The sequence below is a fragment of the Odontesthes bonariensis genome, chromosome 3, assembly GCF_027942865.1.
Source record: "Odontesthes bonariensis isolate fOdoBon6 chromosome 3, fOdoBon6.hap1, whole genome shotgun sequence".
Lineage (NCBI taxonomy): Eukaryota > Metazoa > Chordata > Actinopteri > Atheriniformes > Atherinopsidae > Odontesthes > Odontesthes bonariensis.
Window position 1 is genome coordinate 3,252,487 of NC_134508.1, and position 23,559 is coordinate 3,276,045.

General features: G+C 47.9%; 1 protein-coding gene and 1 pseudogene across 2 annotated transcripts in view; both read right to left on the bottom strand.

Moving 5' to 3' along the window:
- Positions 1-23,559, bottom strand: part of grm7 (glutamate metabotropic receptor 7) — a 344,389-nt gene that overhangs the window by 9,946 nt on the left and 310,884 nt on the right. The window lies entirely within an intron of this gene.
- Positions 11,060-13,498, bottom strand: LOC142377669 (nuclear factor 7, ovary-like; annotated as a pseudogene).

Sequence of the window (23,559 nt, forward strand, 5' to 3'; positions counted from 1 at the left end):
GCCCGACCATGAACCCGACCATGTACCCGTCCCAGAATCCGACCACAAACCTGACCATGCGCCTGACCCAGTGCCTGACCCAGCGCCTGACCCAGCGCCTGACCCAGAGGCCACAGGGCTTGACAAGAACTACGAGCCAATGGGGCCCCGGCCCATGGACTCACTTTTCCGAGCCCCTCCCTCCCACCCCCAAACAATGGGGATGTCTGGGATCCAACCCTTAAAGGGGGGGCTCCCCCCTCGCCGGACGTCCAGCCACCTGCTGGACGGTCTCCGGCTCCGTCTCCTGCCGCCACGCCGACGGGAGTCTGGGCGTCCAACAGACCACCGCCTCATGCTGCCAGTCGTCGGGGGTCTGGGTGCCAACCACACCATTGTCTCCTGCCACCGCGCCGACGGAGGTCTGGGTGCCAACCAGACCACCGCCTGCTGCCACGTCATCGGGGGTCCGGGCATCCACCAGACCTCCACCTGCTCCTGCCACGCCGTCTGCAGTATGGGCGTCCGCCAGACCACCGCCTGTTCCTGCCACGCCGTCTGCGGTCTGTGCGTCCGCCAGACCACCGCCTGTTCCAGCCACGCCGTCTGCGGTCTGGGCGTCCGCCAGACCACTGCCTCCTGCTGCCCGAAGCCGGTACCACATGCCCGTTTCTGGTCCCCCGCCTGACCGGCTTCGAGCCCCTCCCTCCCTCCCACCCTCGGACTGTTAAGGGTTGTCTCGGATCCACCCCTTGAGAGGGGGGGGGGGTGTTCTGTCACGCCCAGGGACTCGTGTGTTAAGTTTTAGGTGTTCAGTTCATGTCTAGATTTTGAGTTTCAGTCTTGTCATTTGTTTTTCCCCCTCACTCTGGTCATTGGTTCATTCACAACGGAAGTCTGGGTGCCAACCAGACCACCGCCTGCTGCCACGTCATCGGGGGTCTGGGCATCGACCAGACCACCGCCTGTTCCTGCCTCGCCGTCTGTGGTCTGGGCGTCCGCCAGACCACCGCCTGTTCCTGAAACGCCGTCTGCGGTCTGGGTGTCCGCCAGACCACCGCCTGTTCCTGCCACGCTGTCTGCGGTCTGGGCGTCCGCCAGACCTCCACCTGCTCCTGCCACGCCGTCTCAAGTATGGGCGTCCGCCAGACCACCGCCTGTTCCTGCCATGCCGTCTGCGGTCTGGGCGTCCGCCAGACCACTGCCTATTCCTGTCACGCCGTCAGAGGTCTGGGCGTCCGCCAGACCACCGTCTATTCCTGCCACACCGTCTGCGGTCTGGGCGTCCGCCAGACCACTGCCTGTTCCTGTCACGCCGTCAGAGGTCTGGGCATCCGCCAGACCACTGCCTGTTCCTGTCACGCCGTCAGAGGTCTGGGCATCCGCCAGACTACCGTCTATTCCTGCCACGCCGTCTGCTGTCTGGGCGTCCGCCAGACCACTGCCTGTTCCTGCCACGCCGTCTGCTGTCTGGGCGTCCGCCAGACCACTGCCTGTTCCAGCCACGCCGTCAGAGGTCTGGGCGTCCGCCTGACCACTACCTGTTTTAGCCACGCCGTCAGAGGTCTGGGCGTCCGCAAGACCACTAACTGTTCCTGTCACGCTGTCAGAGGTCTGGGCGTCCGCCAGACCACCGCCTGTTCCTGCCACGCCGTCTGCTGTCTGGGCGTCCGCCAGACCACTGCCTGTTCCAGCCACGCCGTCAGAGGTCTGGGCGTCCGCAAGACCACTGCCTGTTCCTGTCACGCTGTCAGAGGTCTGGGCGTCCGCCAGACCACTGCCTCCTGCTGCCCGAAGCCGGTACCACATTCCCGTTTATGGTCCCCCGCATGACCAGCTTCGAGCCCCTCCTTCCCACCCAAGAACTGTTAAGGGTTGTCTGGGATCCACACCTTGAGGGGGGTGGGGGGGGGGGTTCTGTCACGCCATGGGACTCATGTGTTAAGTTTTAGGTGTTCAATTCATGTCCAGGTTTTGAGTTTCAGTCTTGTCATTTGTTTTTCCCCCTCACTCTGGTCATTGGTTCATTCACAACGGAAGTCTAGGTGCCAACCAGACCACTGCCTGTTCCTGTCACGCCTTCAGAGGTCTGGGCGTCCGCCAGACCACTGCATGTTCCTGTCATGCCGTCAGAGGTCTGGGCGTCCGCCAGACCACTGCCTGTACCTGTCACGCCGTCAGAGGTCTGGGCGTCCGCCAGACCACTGCATGTTCCTGTCATGCCGTCAGAGGTCTGGGCATCCGCCAGACCACTGCCTGTTCCTGTCACGCCGTCAGAGGTCTGAGAGTCCGCCAGACCACTGCCTTTTCCTGTCACGCCATCAGAGGTCTGGGCGTCCGCCAGACCACTGCCTCCTGCTGCCCGAAGCCGGTACCACATGCTTGTTTCTGGTCCCCCGCCTGACCGGCTTCGAGCCCCTCCCTTCCACCCTCGGACTGTTAAGGGTTGTCTGGGATCCACCCTTTGAGGGGGTGGGGGGGGGGGTTCTGTCACGCCATGGGACTCATGTGCCACGCTGTCTGCGGTCTGGGCATCCGCCAGACTACTGCCTGTTCCTGTCACGACGTCAGAGGTCCTGGCGTCCGCCAGACCACTGCCTGTTTCTGTCACGCCGTCAGAGGTCCTGGCGTCCGCCAGACCACTGCCTTCTTCTGCCCGAAGCCGGTATTAGATACGGTTCTTTTAGTAGGAGGCTTAAGAACGGACCGAAGTAATTCAAGTGAAAATGAAGTGTTTATTTGTAGTCACACGTCAAAGCATATCAGCGCTGGGCTCAGTGGAACAGAGCTCCCGCAGGAAGTCTGTCAGACTGGCCCTGATTTCCTGTTATCATGTGTATTTATATCATAGGTTGGACTCACATTCGACTGAGTATGATTGGACATGAGTAGGTTCAACATGCTTCGTCATATTCTCTGGATCAGCCCAAAACAATGTGTGTGTGTGAATCTGCCCTTGCTTTCCCAGGCTTTCCTAATTGTTTTGTCTTTCTACTCCTGGATCACTTTAGGTCATAATGGAAAAGTACTGAGCCTTATTTCATTCATAATGTCTAAGAACAAAGCCAATTTTAACAATCCCCCTTTTGAAGTGATTTTATCATTTCAACTAATTCAGTTAAATAACTGAGGTAGGAATGTAATATTCTGTATTGTGTCACATCTGTATTAGCAGTAGCAAGACTTTAGCAGTCACCCCCCAAACTGCAAGAGCCACTTACCTTTTAAGATGTAGCACAACCAGTTAGGAGATATCTGTCATCCCCCTTTTGATGTGACTTCATATATCATTATGTAAGCTCATGTGTAAGCTGGTCTTCTTTGCAATTAAAAGCAGCAAGCAAATCTTCATTGCACAGGCATGGAAATAGTAAACATAATTCTAATGCTTAAGCTACACTTTCAAGTCAGGACTATTCCATCATTTTACTCGGAACAGAAATTCTTTCCGAGAGGGTTAAGACCTTCATAAGTCACTGATTATAACTCTGCAAATAAGCACATTTAGAAAATAATTGTGATGCGTTAGCAAAACCTTCTATATCAGGAGTAATAATCAAGATTCTAGAAATAGAGACTCTTTTCTAGTAAGTTTAAAACCTTCCCCACTCAACTGATAATAACTCCGCAAATGAGCACATTTCTTAATAGATTATATGTAGAAAATGATAATTTGCTATATGTATTGTGTGTATGTGGCCCCGAACCCATCGTCTGTGTGGACTCTTTGTTCATTATGGCCTAAAACCTTATGTGGCTAGCAAGGCCTTGCTCCCCCTTAAGTACCATAACAACACAACACTGATTAATCAAAAAAATTCACATCATTTCTATTCTCCTGACACTAAAACATTGCATAAGGCCATTAACATTACCAGCAGGCTCGTCCACCATTTGCAGCGAATAGGAGCGAAAACCTGATGGCTGAACCGGGAAAAATTCACCTATGGCCCTCGTTCCGTTTAGCGACCGACCAACTTATTACCGTTCAAAGTCTAAGGTCCCGCTCCAAACAGCCGAGTCACCCCACTGGCAATTTACATTCTAAAAATTATTCATTATCAGCCTTTAAGAGGAATTAGCCACACACTTTAAAAATGAACACAACACATATAAATTTAACCAAGGCTCGACTATATGAGTATATTAGCCTCTTGAACAATTATGATTAACATTTCTTTTAAATTATATATCTTTCTTAGATGACCACATGACGAGTCGTGTGGTCTCTTGTGGTCCAATCCTGTCGGTGCTCTGTTTTCCTCTTGGCTGAACGTCTGTTCAGCATTCTGATCCGGAACTAATCTTGGAAGGAGAGGTCACCAGTACATCGCTTCCCTGAGGGATATTCAGCATCCCCTCCCTAACTAATTTTCTTTTGGGATAATTTCGTTGTGTAGTTCTTCACCATCATCTTGGCATGATGGGAAAGGCCTCCCAGAACTCAAGCTTATGAGTCCTCCGGCCGTACGTCCTGTAGTGGTTCTGAATCTGTGGAATAATATTAGCAAATCTCGCAGCGCAGTAGTGCAAAATGTCATTTGCACTGTATTTCTATACTAGGGTATCTCTCTTTGATAGGTTCAATTTCAATGCCCAATTCATTCTTTATTTATTTTTCATATGGACCCCAAACAAAACCAAAGTCAAAATAAACAAAACAAAAGAAAATCAAAGAAATAACAAAATAAACATAACCCAAAACAAAACAACTGGCCAGTTGGTATAACCCTTGCGTTAAGGAACTAGTATAGTCATCAAACTGCTGTGCAGCCTTAATGAGTAATCCAGTTCCATCTCCTTATTTTGCTGTGAAAAAATTCAAATTATCTAGGGAACACATCATCACGATCAACATCAACCCAGTTGGTATAATCCTTAACATGTTTCCATACAGATATTAAAAGCCTAGGTTAATTTTATTTCTTTATTTATCCTAATTCATCCTTTATTTTTCTTTGAGGATCCAGTATGTGTGGTGTGTGTGTGTGTGTGCGTGGCTTTATATGTGAGTGTGCATGTGTCTGTATGTGGCCTTGGGTTTCACTGCTTCGTTCGATCTGAAAGGTCTTTGTTCTATATCTTCTTGGATTGAGAAGTGCTATATAAATAATGTCTGATTGATTGATCGATTTAGTGTAGTAGATTAAAACTTTCTGGTCATCTCTAATGGAACGTCTTCCGATGACCCAAAACACCTAATTACAGAACATTTCATTCATCCCATTCATATCCTTTTTCTTTCAACCACAGGCACTGACTCAGCACAGTTTGAATTTCCATCACGCCACCTATTGGCGTCCTTCTCCTCCCCCCTCAGGTAGCCCTTGTCCCCCAAGCCGTTAGTGCCCCCTTTGGGAACTCCCCCTTTGGGATCTCCTCAGCCCCCACTCACCATGGCTGTCCCCTGGCAACCGAACCTTTTCCACATTCTCACAAGTCCTCATAGTGTCCCAAAAAAGCTATGGACAGGGTATTTTCTCCCCGTCCAGGCCTCATATGGGACAACCTGAAAACATTCATATATAGGTCATATATTATATATCATATAAAATAGTAGGTTAAATAATGCATAATATAATGCATACTAGGGATAGCTTCAGCCAAAGTTAAGTCTGTGTCTGCATAGATTTTGTTTTGGCTCACCAAGCTGGTCTCTGCTCACTGTTTTTAAATGTGCCATAAAAACAAACCTTGACTTGTCTTGTTATGGCTCAATCTTTGCTGCAGCTGTCTTTCTGTTATTCTAAACCTATTTGCTTCTTTGTTAAAAGAGCATATTAATTGTTTCATAGATCTGCTGCAGTTAACTAGTTAAATGATTTAGTTAAATAGTCAAATGGTTTAGTTTGAATCTAAATATTGCTGATAACTATTGACTATTGAATTTGTGACAAGAGGCAGGAAATTCCGAGCAGCTAAAATTTTAAAGTCAAGTTAATATCTCACAATAAGAATAAAGGCTAAGCCTCAATAACTTTAATATGTTATCAAATTGTTTGACATCTGACCGTCTGGCCGTGATATTAAATCCTAAATCCTGGTTTTTTAACTTATGTCGTATGGTCTGACTGTCTGATCTCAGTCCTGTTTCAGGTGGAATCATAAAGTTTCCCTTTGTAGAACATTTTTTCAGATTGTATTTTAATTAAAGGAGCAAATCTCCTAAACACTCTGCTTGTGTATTTGACTTTAGCTCTTTAAGAGAGCTGTTAAATCCTATTTCAGCAACAATTTGTATGAATGTCTCAAACACTGTTCTTCCTGGATTTATCGTTTCTTATCTCATCTCTGCGATTTTTTCATTGTAAAGCTGTTTTCAGTTTATCTACATACTTTGGTGTCTTTCCTAATCATATGCATTTTAAAATAGATGGATGAATCAATACTATTTGCTCTAGTACAAAATTAAACCCCTATTATAATCATTATATCATTATAAACTCAGGCCAATGATCACTTAGAGTCTGTTTGGATTGTTCTCACTCTCAGGGCTGAATGAGAGAAAAAAAACAGGGTTGAGAAAAGACAATCTTAGGGTGTGCGCATTTATGACAAAGAGAACAACTGTACAATTAAATTGGGAATATTATGGCTCAAAAAGCGTTTGAGGCTTTTCATTATTCATTATTCATTATTTCCTGTAATGCTGCTGCACAGCTGATCTTTAGTTAGTAACCTCAGGCCTCAGGTCAAGCTTCCAAATCTGTTAATTTTTTCCATACAGGTCTCTTATTAGTGCGTTGATGCTGAAAAAAAATTATTAACTTTGGTCAATAAACTTTGGGATCAAATATATCATATATCAACTTTTTCCTTCTGTATTATGCATGCGCTTGATTCTTAGTCTCTCGTTTGTTTTGGAAACATTTTGAACACACACACTCAGCCTCAGTGGAGCAAACTCGCACACTCTTTTTTCTGCATTTCTCCAGTCTAATTTATCTGTCCCTCGTTTTAATTCTCACCTCGGGACCATTTTCTTCCATTCAATTTTTTGTGACATATTCACACCATAAAAATACTGTTTTCCCCGAACAAAGCGACCCGTATAGCACGCGCAGCCACTTGTTCTCCCCACTTTTTATCTATACCAACCCCAATATTGAACAGAAACCACTCGAGATCTGCTGGCGCAGTCAAATTTCTTCGAGCGGCCACCCCACCCCACAGTTGCATGAAAATGAAAAAATCTGACCCTGTGTCCTACACAGTGGCGGCTCCTGACATTTTTTTTAGGTAGTGCAATTTCCAGTCTGTGAAAGCTGCATCAGAGTGTGCTGTGCGAAGCTGAACCGATTGCACTGATGCAAACCTGTTATGTTCCCACACAGGAAATAAAATGTCCAATCGTCCAGAAACTCCTTGTCTTCCTTAAATAAACACAACGCAGACTCTGCAATTCCCCCCCCCCCGTTATGTCCATAAGTACCATAAAAGTCCATAGGACTGAGCTATATTTGTCTAGGTAGCATAATTTATTGTAATAATTTTTAAATTATTTTTTGTTATTTTTTGCATAATTTGCCAATCAGTTAATATTACACCTTAACCATTATTTATTTATTTTCCTCATATTGTTCCAGGATTCTATGAAATAAGTAAACACATTAGCTCTTAATGATAAGATTCATTCAATTTTCATTCTAAAGAATGTAATTAAAATGACAGCGTATAAATCCAAGTCAAGTGTTTATTGAAGTTTTGGAAAATATGACTTAGAAAAGCATAACCAGTTGTCAAACATGGTTAAGTGCAGCTTACTTTTGTGAGATTTCTCTCTTTTTTAAATATAATACTGCACCATTAACAATGAATGTGTCATTATACAGTCTGCTATTATTGTCAACATTATATAAAAGATTTAAATCATTACAAGTCAATGATTGAGCACAAAAGGGTAAGTTATTTAGCTACATCAAATACTACCTGGAAAAATAGCAGGGTTGGTGGAGCCCTGGGTTTCATCTTTGCCTGAGCCCGAAAATCACGCAAAATTCTTCCAAACTTCCTTCTCCGCATTAGTACGACGACTAAAGGGTACTTCTTTCAGAAACACTACCGTATTGTTGCACTCGACACTCGCCATCTTCTTCATAGAATGTTTTTTTTTTTTTTTTTTTTCTTTATTGAAAACCACAATGTTACAACAACAAGTAGAAAGTTCATGGTCCCGCGCAACAGACATATGACGAAAGCACGTTGTGCGTCGTTTGTGCGAGCACATAAACCCTCATAGAAAATGCATTGGGAGCAGGATTTTTGAAAAAAACTGAGGTCCCATTCATGTCAATGGGAGCTTCCTGGTGCAAATTCGACCCTGACAGAAATCGCACAAAATGGGCGTAGCAACACCAGGCGCGACCTTAATCTGATTGGACAATGACATCTACAACCAGTTTGCCTACAGCAGATCAGTCCCACCTTAGCAACTAGATTAAAAAAAAAAAAAAAAAAACTCCGTGTTTGGTAGTGCGTCGCACAAATCGCCCCTATGGAGGAGCCGCCACTGGTCCTACAGTATAAATTTATTCCTGTCAAACCGACTCTGTCTCGGGATTATAGACCACTTCGCACACCGGAAGTCTCAATCCCTCGTCCTAACTTTCGTCAGAGGAGAAACATTCCGTGTCGGAATTCCACTAATTTTATTTATCTATCTAGTAGACCCACTCAGTTTGGGATTTTATAACTACGTCGACCACACCTAGCTATTAGTGCACGGAACACAATTTTGAAGACAAGCTCCCCCCTTGGGACATTCATTTATAAAATGAATTTATCTTGTCACTTCGTTCGAATTCACTTGTCAGGACACTTATTTACTTTCCCTGCATGTAACTATGTGTAGTTATACTGGACGTGATACCATTCAATACAAACAGACAGTAACACTTGGATTTACCATGACCAGAGGACAACTTAATTCAGACAACTTCATTTAGGTTATTCAAGATGCAGAAATTTCACATTTAGTCATTAAGTGGTGTTCTGCTCACCTTAATCTTGGCGCCTGATTGTCTGAAAAAAGCTGTCCCTCCTATCACCTCGAGGCGTCCTCCCTCGCACGGTACGGTGGTCCTTTAGCCTTCGAACCTCGTGTCACGGCACCATTTATTAGATACGGTTCTTTTAGTAGGAGGCTTAAGAACGGACCGAAGTAATTCAAGTGAAAATTAAGTGTTTATTTGTAGTCACACGTCAAAGCATATCAGTGCTGGGCTCAGTGGAACAGAGCTCCCGTAGGAAGTCTGTCAGACTGGCCCTGATTTCCGGTTATCATGTGTATTTATATCATATGTTGGACTCACATTCGACTGAGTATGATTGGACATGAGTAGGTTCAACATGCTTCGTCATATTCTCTGGATCAGCCCAAAACAATGTGTGTGTGTGAATCTGCCCTTGCTTTCCCAGGCTTTCCTAATTGTTTTGTCTTTCTACTCCTGGATCACTTTAGGTCATAATGGAATAGTACTGAGCCTTATTTCATTCATAATGTCTAAGAACAAAGCCCATTTTAACATCGGTACTACATGCCCGTTTCTGGTCCCCCGCCTAACCGGCTTTGAGCCCCTCCTTCCCACCCTCGGACTGTTAAGGGTTGTCTGGGATCCACCCCTTGGGGGGGGGGGGGGGGGGGGGTTCTGTCACACCTTGGGACTCATGTGTTAAGTTTTAGGTGTTCAGTTCATGTCCAGGTTTTGAGTTTCGGTCTTGTCATTTGTTTTTCCCCCTCACTCTGGTCATTGGTTCATTCACATCATTAGTTCATTCACTGCACCCGTTAGTCATTGTCACCAGCTGCAGTCACTCTCCAATCACTCCCAGCCCTCTATTTAGTTTCCAGTCTCCCCTGTTTTGTCGTTGGATCTTTGTGTTTGTCACCTGCCCTTCATGCCATGCCACAACCTGTTCTGACCAAAATAAGTATTTATTTATTCCATGCCATGAAAGCCTTGTTTGTTTTTTCCCAGTTATGTTTTCTGAATCCGTCTCAATTCAATTCGTTTTCAATTCAATTCATTTTTATTTATATAGCGCCAAATACAACAAATGTCATCTCAAGGCACTTAGATAGTAAGTCCAATTCAAGCCAATTGGAATTCAATTAATTAATAATAATCATAATTCATAAAATAATCCAATTCGTTCATATAGAGCCAATTCAAAAACAATTTCCTAGCTAAGAAAACCAACAGATTGCACTGAAAACTTTTTGTTTTTCGGTCCAATCTCCCGGCCTGAGCGTGCCTGAGGCTGAGAGTGCTTTTAGTTTGAACTTTGTTATTGTTATTTTTGCCTTAATAAACCTACCTTTCTTCTTAAGTCCGCATCCGTGTCCTTCCCTAAACCCCACCGTGACACTTTGACTGCTAAGTAGGCTTGCTGCTCGTTTAGTTTCACTGTGTGATAACAGCCCCCATTTAAACTAGTTCCAGACGATTTGCCTGTTAATCTGTGGGAGGGGTCAGCAGGACCCAAGTTATTTTTAGTCAGCCCAGGTAGTGTGTTAGCTCAGTGTGTGTTTTAACTTTTGGAGGGACTGTGCTGTCACAGGCTGCTCACACTCTTCCTCATTTTTATGGACCACTGTTAGTACGACTAGATGATACAAATAATTGATAAATAATTGCTGGAAATTCAGGTTTCTGGGATCTAAAGTCTCAAATGATCTGAATTGGACCCTCGACACTGACATAAAAAGCATTGAGGCAGTGAGGCAAATCAGAGAGGCTCTCCTGGAGGTGAGGGAGTCAACTGTAGACCCTTTGGTGAGAGTTGCACCTCAGTCTTTAGGTGAGTAGATATGATCCATTCATATTTGTACAGCCATGAATGACATTCTGAGCAAGATCCAGCGTGTGAGTAAACTGATGCAATCACCCTCCGTGCAGCTAGAGGTCGCTGCCAACCTGCTAAAGAAAACCAGCCATTCCCTCACCTGCTGCAGAACCACTGGATTTTCTGATGCACAGACAACTGCAAAGGAGATGTGCAAAGAAACGAATGTGGAGGCTGAACTTAAACAAAAGCGGTTGAGAGTCTGTGGTGGAAATGTTAGTAAGGCTCAGAGTCGGTTATTTTCTGAGGAGATAAGAGGCTTTTAATAATATCTTGCAAGAGAGAACAACACAGCACGAAGTACAGAGCTGCTCTGACCACCGAGACAAAAACAAGTCGGTTATAATGCACATTGTTGCGTCATCGCTCCTCGGGTGTAGTTGAGCGTTCTTATCTACCTTTCCTCCCCAGCTACAGTCGAGGTTACACAGACACAGCTGCAAGTCCCAGCTTCCCTTCTATCCTGCTTAAAGTGCAGCTTTATCATACAACCAGCACACCGTGTTCTCGGGAGGAAAGAGAAAAACGGGATGTGTTGGGATCTGGCAACAAGGTCATCTGCAGGTTATACACAGTAACACTCAATACAATGCATAGAAGAATTCATTTTCCATTACAAATCACAAAAAGGTTCTTTGGTTACGAGTTATCAATCAAAGTCCTCCAGGCCAAATGATTCCTGCTCATTAAATGCAGCGAACAGGAAAGTCTTCATGTTTGATTTAAAAGAAGAAGAGTTGATGCAGAGCTGCAGTTATCTGGGAGTTTGTTCCACATATATGATCCATATTATATCTATAGATACATTTTTTATTCAGATGTCTGTGATCAGAGTTGAATTGATTTAAAATGATCATATTTCTCTGATCAGTCTGATCTGATGATGAGCAGCTGAGCGATCAGAGCATCCCTCATTATAAAGGCAGAAAAACATGTAAATGTACCTGGAACACAGTGAAAATACAGATTATTGATCGCTGCTGAGAACATGGATGTTAAACATATTAACGAACACGTTTGAAAATGTCAGCAACTGAAATTAAAGGTGAAGCCGCTGCCACAGCAAAACTAAACTTCAGGTCATCGACTTCATGTGACGTTTCATCAGTACAGATTATTAAGCAGATATGAAGCTGATCAAACTGAACTGATCAGAGTTTAAAGCCAAACAGCAGCTCTGCTGACAGATCAGATCAATACATCTAAAATGTTCCTGTTTGAAGATGAAAACACTGAGTTTCACACAGATCAATAAAGTCTCATGTGAACTGTGTTCTTCATCCTGAACACATCAGATCTGTTCCACCGTCACTGAGACCTTCAGAGGTAACATCTTAGCTTTATTCACACTTAAAATATGTGGAAACATCTTCTCAGTGAAAGTGTGTGTGATGGTGTGTATGTGTGTGTTTGTATCAAGATCAGAGAACGTCAGCTTTCCTTTGTTCCAGTCCAGATTCACTCTGATCCTCCGGAGCTTCTTTGGTACTGACAGAAGAGTGTTTCTAGCTGCTGGTGACCATGCTTTGTATTTACCTTTTAAGAGCCAAATCACCCACAATCCAGGCAATATGTCTCCCTTCCTCTCAGCAGATTCTGCTTTCACACCAAGTAACCAGGCTGTACTGTCTCCAACCTCGACATCCCAGCTGTGAGTCCCTGAGTTAAAGCCCTCAGAACTCAGAACATCCAATCTTCTGAACCTCTCTGGATTATCAGGAAGGTTCTGTTCCTCTCCTAAACTCACAGCGGTCAGATCCTCAGACAGGATGAGATATGAACCAGCAGTGTTTGGGTCCATAATGAGAGGAGTGTATTGGACCATGTCCTTCATCTTGTTCCAGATGTTGAAGGCCAGGTTGCCCAGGTGTTTGGCCTGGTCTATCAGAGCTCCTGCAGGCAGCTGTGGATCATCCAGCAGGGGGCAGCGCTGGACTCTTTCCACTGCAGCCTTGTAGTGGTTCAGGAATGAGACGCCTTCAGCTCTCAGCTCCTCCTCTGTGGCTCTGACTGTGTCTGAAAGAGCTGCCATCTCTCTGCTCAGAGCCTCCATCTTCTCCTTCATCATCCCACTCTTCTGCTGCTCTTCCTCCCTCAGTGCAGCCAGCCTGGCCTCCTCTTCCTCTGCTAAAAACTGCCGAAGCTTCTTAAACTGCTCCTTAATCTGCCTCTCTGTGTGTCGGGCCTGGACCTTAATGTGTTCTGCTGTTTGATCAAACTTCTCTGTAACTTTCTTCTGGAGCTCCAGTTTCTCCTTTAAGGGTTCCAGAGATTTCTGAAGTTCCTTCTTGTGTTGCTGTGCAGCTTCATCGATGGGTCTGAATCTGTGGTTGGAGTGTTTTTCTGAATCTCTGCAGATGATACAAACCGGCTGCTGATGGTCCAGACAGAAGAGTTTGAGTTTCTCAGAGTGCAGACTGCAGAGAGCCTCTGAAGCTCTGTGATCTCTGTCCTGTACGAAGGACTCACACAGATTCTTCTACACCAGGTTCCAGGGTGGGCTTTCCTTTGAAGATCTTCTCTTACAAACTGGACACTCTTGTGCTGGTTTGTCCTTCCACCAGCTCCTCAGACAGTCTCTACAGAAGCTGTGGCTACATGACAGAACAACAGGATCTCTGTAGATGTCATGACAGACCGAACAGCAGAAATCTTCCTCTGATCTGGAAGCCATTTAGTCTGTGAGTGAAGCTGAAAACAGCAGACAGAATACAGTCAGCCATGGCTCCCCTCCCAGCTCTACTGACTTCATCAAACTGACTGTTTGTGGTGTTTTTGGTCAAACTCACCTTCAGTGTGTGGAGTGTGAGCAGCTTGAAGTTTCCACTTCTCTCTCCTGCAGCTGGACTCGCTCAGAGGAAGCTGTGAGTTTGGTCTGAAGGTGATTCTGATCGTCTGTGTGTCTCTCTGTAGTGAAGAAGAATCTCTGACTGTTTCCTGCTCCGTCTCAGGTGAGTCGGGTGGAGCTTAAACGTGTCAGACCTGCTGCCTCACCTGTAACTAAGGTGTGTTTCATTCCATGCCTGCCGACAGCATGACTTTGTCTGCACAGTTCAGAACAACAAACACTATGAAGAATGTAAAACTTCCAAAATGTACTTCCCAAAAAGAGCATTAAACATCTGCAGCTCATCCAGAATGCTGCTGCTGGAGTTTTAACCCGGACATAGAGATCTGAACACATCAAAGCAGCTTTAAAATCTTTACTCTGGCTTCCAGTCAGTCACAGAATAGATCTAGTCTGGGTGCCAACCAGACCATTGTCTCCTGCCGCCGCGGCGACGGAGGTCTGGGCGTCCGTAGGACCGCCACGCCAACGGAAGTCTGGGTGCCAACCAGACCACCGCCTGCTGCCAATTTCATCGGGGGTCTGGGCGTCCACCAGTCCATCGCCTGTTCCAGCCACGCCATCTGCGATCTGGGCGTCCGCCAGACCAGCGCCTGTTCCTGCCATGCCGTCTGCGGTATGGGCGTCCGCCAGACCTCCACCTGTTCCTGCCATGCCATCTGCGGTCTGGGCGTCCGCCAGACCACTGCCTGTTCCTGTCACGCCGTCAGAGGTCTGGGCGTCTGCCAGACCACTGCCTCCTGCTACCCGAAGCCGGTACCACATGGCCATTTCTGGTCCCCCGCCTGACCGGCTTCGAGCCCCTCCCTCCCATCCTTGGACTGTTAAGGGTTGTCTGGGATCCACCGCTTGAGGGGGGGGGGGTTCTGTCACGCCTGTCACTTCTGTCACGCCATGTCTACCAGACCATCGCCTGTTCCTGCCTCGCCGTCTGAGTTCTGGGCGTCCGCCAGACCACTGCCTTTTCCAGCCACGCCGTCAGAGGTCTGGGTGTCCGCCAGACCACTGGTTGTTCCTGCTACGCCGTCTGTGTTCTGGGCGTCAGCCATACAACTGCCTCCTGCTGTCCCCCCGGCCAGACCTCCACCTGCTCCTGCCACGCCGTCTGCGGTCTGGCCGTCTTCCAGACCACTGCCTGTTCCTGTCACGCCGTCAGAGGTCTGGGCGTCTGCCAGACCACTGCCTCCTGCTACCCGAAGCCGGTACCACATGGCCGTTTCTGGTTCCCCGCCTGACCGGCTTCGAGCCCCTCCCTCCCACCCTTGGACTGTTAAGGGTTGTCTGGGATCCACCCCTTGAGGGGAGGGGGGGGGGGGGTTCTGTCACGCCATGTCCACCAGACCATCGCCTGTTCCTGCCTCGCCGTCTGCGGTCTGGGCATCCGTAAGACCACTGCCTGTTCCTGTCACGCCGTCAGAGGTCTGGGCGTCCGCCAGACCAATGCATCCTGTTGCCCGGAGCCGGTACCACATGCCCGTTTCTGGTCCCCCGCCTGACCGGCTTCGAGCCCCTCCCTCCCACCCTTGGACTGTTAAGGGTTGTCTGGGATCCACCCCTTGAGGGGGGTTATGTCACGCCATGGGACTCATGTGCCATGCCGTCTGGGGACTGGGCGTCCGCCAGACCACTGCCTGTTCCTGTCACGCCGTCAGAGGTCTGGGCGTCCGCCAGACCAATGCATCCTGTTGCCCGGAGCCGGTACCACATGCCCGTTTCTGGTCCCCCGCCTGACCGGCTTCGAGCCCCTCCCTCCCACCCTTGGACTGTTAAGGGTTGTCTGGGATCCACCCCTTGAGGGGGGTTATGTCACGCCATGGGACTCATGTGCCATGCCGTCTGGGGTCTGGGCGTCCGCCAGACCACTGCCTTTTCCACCCACGCTGTCAGAGGTCTGGGCGTCCGCCAGACCACTGCCTTTTCCAGCCACGCCATCTGCGGTATGGGCATCCGCCAGACCTCCATTTGTTCCTGCCATGCCATCTGCGGTCTGGGCGTCCGCCAGACCACTGCCTGTTGCAGCTACACCGTCAGAGGTCTGGGCGTCTTCCCGACCACTGCCTGTTCCTGTCACGCCGTCAGAGGTCTGGGCGTCTGCCAGACCACTTCCTCCTGCTACCCGAAGCCGGTACCACATGGCCGTTTCTGGTCCCCCGCCTGACCGGCTTCGAGCCCCTCCCTCCCACCCTTGGACTGTTAAGGGTTGTCTGGGATCCACCCCTTGAGGGGGGGGGGGGGTTCTGTCACGCCATGTCCACCAGACCATCGCCTGTTCCTGCCTCGCCGTCTGAGTTCTGGGCGTCCGCCAGACCACTGCCTTTTCCAGCCACGCCGTCAGAGGTCTGGGTGTCCGCCAGACCACTGCCTGTTCCTGCCACGCCGTCTGCGGTCTGGGCGTCCGCCAGACCACTGCCTCCTGCTGTCCCCCCCGCCAAACCTCCACCTGCTCCTGCCACGCCGTCTGCGGTCTGGGCGTCCGCCAGACCTCCACCTGCTCCTGCCACGCCGTCTGCGGTCTGGGCATCCGCCAGACCACTGCCTGTTGCAGCCACACCATCAGAGGTCTGGGCGTCTTCCAGACCACTGCCTGTTCCTGTCACGCCGTCAGAGGTCTGGGCGTCTGCCAGACCACTGCCTCCTGCTACCCGAAGCCGGTACCACATGGCCGTTTCTGGTCCCCCGCCTGACCGGCTTCGAGCCCCTCCCTCCCACCCTTGGACTGTTAAGGGTTGTCTGGGATCCACCCCTTGGGGGGAGGGGGGTTCTGTCACACCATGTCCACCAGACCATCGCCTGTTCCTGCCTCGCCGTCTGCGGTCTGGGCGTCCGCCAGACCACTGCCTCCTGCTGTCCCCCCCGCCAGACCTCCACCTGCTCCAGCCACGCCGTCTGCGGTCTGGGCATCCGCCAAACCACTGCCTGTTGCAGCCACACCGTGAGAGGTCTGGGCGTCCGCCAGACCACTGCCTGTTCCTGTCACGCCGTCAGAGGTCTGGGCGTCTGCCAGACCACTGCCTCCTGCTACCCGAAGCCGGTACCACATGGCCGTTTCTGGTCCCCCGCCCCTCCCTCCCACCCTTGGACTGTTAAGGGTTGTCTGGGATCCACCCCTTGTGAGTAAAGTGATGCAATCACCCTCCGTGCAGCTAGAGATCGCTGCCAACCTGCTAAAGAAAACGAGCCATTCCCTCACCTGCTGCAGAACCACTGGATTTTCTGATGCACAGACAACTGCAAAGGAGATGTGCCAAGAATTGAATGAGGAGGCTGAACTGAAACAGAAGCGGTTGAGAATCTGTGGTGGAAATGTTAGTAAGGCTCAGAGTCGGTTATTTTCTGAGGAGATAAGAGATAAGAGAGAACAACACAGCACGAAGTACAGAGCTGCTCTGACCACCGAGACAAAAACAAGTCGGTTATAATGCACATTGTTGCGTCATCGCTCCTCGGGTGTAGTTGAGCGTTCTTATCTACCTTTCCTCCCCAGCTACAGTCGAGGTTACACAGACACAGCTGCAAGTCCCAGCTTCCCTTCTATCCTGCTTAAAGTGCAGCTTTATCATACAACCAGCACACCGTGTTCTCGGGAGGAAAGAGAAAAACGGGATGTGTTGGGATCTGGCAACAAGGTCATCTGCAGGTTATACACAGTAACACTCAATACAATGCATAGAAGAATTCATTTTCCATACAAATCACAAAAAGGTTCTTTGGTTACGAGTTATCAATCAAAGTCCTCCAGGCCAAATGATTCCTGCTCATTAAATGCAGCGAACAGGAAAGTCTTCATGTTTGATTTAAAAGAAGAAGAGTTGATGCAGAGCTGCAGTTATCTGGGAGTTTGTTCCACATATATGATCCATATTATATCTATAGATACATTTTATATTCAGATGTCTGTGATCAGAGTTGAATTGATTTAAAATGATCATATTTCTCTGATCAGTCTGATCTGATGATGAGCAGCTGAGCGATCAGAGCATCCCTCATTATAAAGGCAGAAAAACATGTAAATTTACCTGGAACACAGTGAAAATACAGATTATTGATCGCTGCTGAGGACATGGATGTTAAACATATTAACGAACACGTTTGAAAATGTCAACAACTGAAATTAAAGGTGAAGCCGCTGCCACAGCAAAACTAAACTTCAGGTCATCGACTTCATGTGACGTTTCATCAGTACAGATTATTAAGCAGATATGAAGCTGATCAAACTGAACTGATCAGAGTTTAAAGCCAAACAGCAGCTCTGCTGACAGATCAGATCAATACATCTAAAATGTTCCTGTTTGAAGATGAAAACACTGAGTTTCACACAGATCAATAAAGTCTCATGTGAACTGTGTTCTTCATCCTGAACACATCAGATCTGTTCCACCGTCACTGAGACCTTCAGAGGTAACATCTTAGCTTTAGTATCAGTGTTAATATATGGAAACATCTTCTCAGTGAAAGTGTGTGTGATGGTGTGTATGTGTGTGTTTGTATCCAGATCAGAGAACGTCAGCTTTCCTTTGTTCCAGTCCAGATTCACTCTGATCCTCCGGAGCTTCTTTGGTACTGACACAAGAGTGAGTTTAGCTGCTGGTGGTGACCATACTGAGTATTTACCTTCATAGAGCCCAATCGCCCACAATCCAGGCTTTATGTCTCCCTTCCTCTCAGCAGATTCTGCTAAAACACCAAGTGATCAAACTTCTCTGTAACTTTCTTCTGGAGCTCCAGTTTCTCCTTTAAGGGTTCCAGAGATTTCTGAAGTTCCTTCTTGTGTTGCTGTGCAGCTTCATCGATGGGTCTGAATCTGTGGTTGGAGTGTTTTTCTGAATCTCTGCAGATGTGACAAACCGGCTGCTGATGGTCCAGACAGAAGAGTTTGAGTTTCTCAGAGTGCAGACTGCAGAGAGCCTCTGAAGCTCTGTGATCTCTGTCCTGTACGAAGGACTCACACAGATTCTTCAACGCCAGGGTACAGGGTGGGCTTTCCTTTGAAGATCTTCTCTTGCAAACTGGACACTCTTGTGCTGGTTTCTCCTTCCACCAGCTCCTCAGACAGTCTCTACAGAAGCTGTGGCTACATGACAGAACAACAGGATCTCTGTAGATGTCATGACAGACCGAACAGCAGAAATCTTCCTCTGATATGGAAGCCATTTAGTCTGTGAGTGAAGCTGAAAACAGCAGACAGAATACAGTCAGCCATGGCTCCCCTCCCAGCTCTACTGACTTCATCAAACTGACTGTTTGTGGTGTTTTTGGTGAAACTTATGGAATAAGACAGCTTCCAAAAAGATGTTTCCATCATTCTAACCATTCGTACTCGTATTGATAAAGTTGTACACAAAATTCTGCTGTTTTACACATGAGTCTGAAAAATTGTTCGGATTAGGAATGTTTTTTTTTATGTGAGTATGAATCTAAAAGCTGTGAGTGCAAAGTCTTGTGAATACAACTCTAATTTCTACGACAAAGAATTCTCCACTGTGAACACGAATTCAAGTTTGTGGATAGGACAAAAAAAAGTGTTTAAATGACATCACATAGCTCACAGGGGAAAGTGATCAAACCCAGATTGCTCCAACCGCGCATGCGCCAAAGATGGCCGACAGCAGAGCTATAGAGTAATACATCGTTGATCTCAACTGCTCGTCAAGAACAATTACTGGTAAGTTAATGAAATAACAACATTTTAAACCCATGTTACATTTTTAAGCATTAGCTATCAGAAGTATACTCTTAGACATCCTTATTTTTACATTTGGTTTGCATGAAATGTCGATGTTAACACTCTGGGGTCTAATGCCCACCGGTGGGCATTTTTGACACATCTCCAAAAACACATCTGTAACTCTGTGAGTTTTTGTCATTCAAACATATAAGGGACACCATTAAAAACCTTGAAACTTCTAGTTTTCAAATATATATTTTTTAAAATAAATTATATAGCTGGCCCTTTTTAAAGAGAGTGAACAGAAATCTTTGGATTTTCTGTAGTCTCAAGGCTCGTGTATACTTCGCAGCAGTGTGTCGCAGACACGACGCAGACATGACGCAGACGTTTTTGATTTATACCCCATTTTGAAGCGCGGTCTGCGCTATGTAATTCCACTCCACAACGCAAGAGGGACAATCACGAACAAGCTAGGATTGTGGGTGTGGTGTGGTGGGTGGCGTGTTTATCTTCCGGTTGGGGCCGTGTATACTCTCGCAGCAGTGTATCGCAGGTCATTCAACAACAATGGCGACTGGACGAATGCGCACTTTGATTGAGATGCAGCTGATCGATCTAGAAATAGAAGAAATATTGCTACTACAGGAGCTGGCAGAGAGGCGAAAGAAGCGTCACAGAAGATGGTCTGTACGCCCTTTGAATGTCCCTCGGAGTGAAACTGGGGAATTTGCTACACTAGTTCTACCGATGAGAGACGACGAGGAAACGCACTTCCAATATTTCAGGATGTCCGTGTGTCGGTTTGACGAGCTTGTTCACCGTCTACAACCCCTCATTCAACACCAGACGACACACAATTCACCTGTGAGTGTTGCCGAAAGACTGGCCGTGGCGCTGCGTGTTTTGGCTTCTGGTGCAAACCAACGGACCGTCGCACATAGCTACAAGCTAGCGTCCTGCACGGTGTCTGGGATAGTGTCCGAGGTGTGCCAGGCTTTGTGGACGGTACTACAACCAGAGTTTCTGCCATTACCCACACCAGCCATGTGGGAAAACATCGCGGCTGACTACTGGAGATTGTGGAACTTCCCAAATTGTGTTGGAAGTATCGATGGCAAACACGTCACCATGAAGGCCCCCCCACGATCAGGGAGCGACTGCTTCAACTACAAGGGTGCCCACTCCATTGTGTTGATGGCGCTGTGCGATGCAAGATATCGCTTCACAATGGTGGACGTCGGAGCCTACGGACGTGAGAGCGACGGTGGGGTGTTCAAGGAGAGTACCTTCGGGTCCTTGCTCCTCGATCACAAGCTAAACCTGCCTCCACCAGCTGACCTCCCCGGGACCTTGGTGAAGACACCCCATGTTGTCGTTGGTGACGCCGCTTTCCCCCTCCACTGCAACCTCATGGGACCATTTCAAGGTATGTACGTGATCTACAAGTCTGGAAGTCGCTTCGGATAAAAGTATATGCAAAATGTAATGCTATGTAAGATAATGAAGGATGTGCTGCATATCCTGACGTCTATGTTAAGTGGAAATGCTAGAATATGTTAGCCGTGATGATATATAAACAAAACGTATGTTCTACTGCATTTCTACATGGTTATTATTACAATCTAACTGCAGTGCAATAATGAGTGCTTCATTGTCTCCCTGCCCCGTTTCTTCTCATGCAGGAACTAATCTGCCTCATGACAAGCAAGTCTACAATTACCGACACAGCAGGGGAAGACGGGTTATTGAAAACACCTTTGGCATCATGGTTGCACGGTGGAGGATCCTCGGACGGCCAATTGAGTTTTTCCCCGACAAGGCTGAGGATGTGGTGAAGGCGTGTGTGGTGCACAACTACCTCACCCACACAGACGAGGTGGCAAGCCAAGAGGCACGCTACATACCTCCCAGCTATCCAGACGTGGAAAGAGCTGGGTCTGTGAGGCCCGGTGAGTGGCGAGCTGAAGTCTCTGGGGATTCCAACATGGAGCCTATTGACCCACCATTGATGTCCAGAGCTCGCGCCACCAGAGCATCTATGGCAGTGAGGAGAGACCTGATGTCTTTCTTCCAGACAGAGCGTGGATCTGTGCCATGGCAGAAAGATGTGGTGACTCGTGGTACACTTGGAGCGCTCGAAGAGTGATGGCCTTTTTTCTTTTTTTAAACAAACTCTTTCACACTGTGTGTGTTTTTTTTTAACTTGCTTGTATGTTTTTAATGGTTTTTTTAAATGGTTGTTTCAAGACATTTCTGTAGTTTGGCATACTATGATTGTCAGAATAATAAAAGAGATACATTGTGTCCATAAAACTTTGGTTTTATTTCTGAGCCACACCAAGGTGGAAAAAAGCAAAAAATGAAAATGTACATATACAAAAATATTCAACAGTGAAGGTAACTGAACAAACTGAACAAAAGTAGTGCAACAACACCTAATAATAAACAGAAACTATGTAGTTATTACAAATTAAAAAAGTTTGGTGTCTCTGCTGCAACCCGCACCCGATCCACCTGGTCGTACATATAGTTGATGGCATTCCTGGTGACAGTGTCCCTGCTGTCCACCGGTACCTTCCTTAGCATGTCCGCCATGAACGTCCCAAAGGACGAGCAGTCATCCTGCTGCAGACTGCGTTGCAGCATCAGGCGACTTTCAGCCAGTTGCTCCAGGTGTACACGTATGTCCTGGTCATCTGTGCGCTTGCGCTTGGTCATGCTGGCTGGCACTCGCTTGGGCGCTGGCCGCACAGAGGGAGCAGGTGAGGCAGGGGGCGGGCGGGCAGAGGAGTTGCAGGGAGCAGGTGAGGCAGGGGGCGGGCGGGCAGAGGAGTTGCAGGGAGCGGGTGAGGCAGCGGGTGAGGCAGGGGGCGGGCGGGCAGAGGAGTTGCAGGGAGCGGGTGAGGCAGCGGGTGAGGCAGGGGGCGGGCGGGCAGAGGAGTTGCAGGGAGCGGGTGAGGCAGGGGGCGGGCGGGCAGAGGAGTTGCAGGGAGCAGGTGAGGCAGGGGGCGGGCGGGCAGAGGAGTTGCAGGGAGTGGGTGAGGCAGCGGGTGAGGCAGGGGGCGGGCGGGCAGAGGAGTTGCAGGGAGCGGGTGAGGCAGCGGGTGAGGCAGGGGGCGGGTGAGGCAGGGACAGGTGAAGAGGTGGAAGGCCGGGAGGCATACAGGCTCTCCAGGGTCCAGGCGGGCGAAGGTGGATCAGAGCTGAGCTCAGAGGTCTCTGTGCTCAGATCACAGCTGGGATCCGTGTCCTGTGTTGTCTGTAAACAAAAAGCAAATCAACAATTAGTTTATTTAGTCAGGGACCATGTGCAAAGTACATTAATGACAAAAGAGATGACCTGCACCAGATTGTAGCTTAGCAGCTAATTTCCATCTGCAATTGGTCATTGTACAGATCATGATCCAGTGTACATGTGTAGAATAGCACCAATGCACATGTACCATTTAGTATAAAGTGTCTTTTACGCTCACTTTGGTACCGTCACAATACAAAAGTAGTGACCTGCCCTTTGTTTTAGCGTGCAGAAACAGGCACAGCTTAGCAACACAGCGTTGTATTTGGGGAGCTAGGGCACCGTAGCTTTGTATAGCTTTAATCAAACTCAAAACAAAGGGCTTTGGCGGCATGTTCACCAAACATTAGCTAGCGCCAGCACTAGCTACAATGAGCAAAGCAGGTAGTACATGTTCACTCACGTTAGCAAGCAAGCTAGCTCCTGACTAGGCACATGTACAAAAAGATATGAAGTTTACCTCTGAAGGGAAATTCGACGTTGTTAGTCGATGTTTCACGAAGGGTTCCAGCCAGGACATGAATATGTAGAACGGTGGGACCCTTTTTCCACCTGGATCCCCGCTCTTTTTCCCCCTGATGTCCCTCCGGTGTCGCACAAATTTGTCCCGAGCATTTTTCCACCTCCGCACCGTCTCGGCCGTATCAAGACCCACATTTGTTGCTATCTCCTTCCACGAATTTCTGGAGTATGTGCTGTCTTTATGGTGTGGACTGCGAAAGTCGTAAAGATGTTGGTATTTACGAACTTCTTCAATGATGCGCTCTTCCAGATGGTCCATTTTGTTTTGGCGAAATCGCAGGGTCAAACAAAACAAAACAACGCAAACCGGAAATACGCATAGTGTAGAGCGGAGTTGACCAATCAGAGGCCTCCTTTCTCTCCCCCCTGCGGCGATGTCTGCGGCGATGTCTGCGACACTGT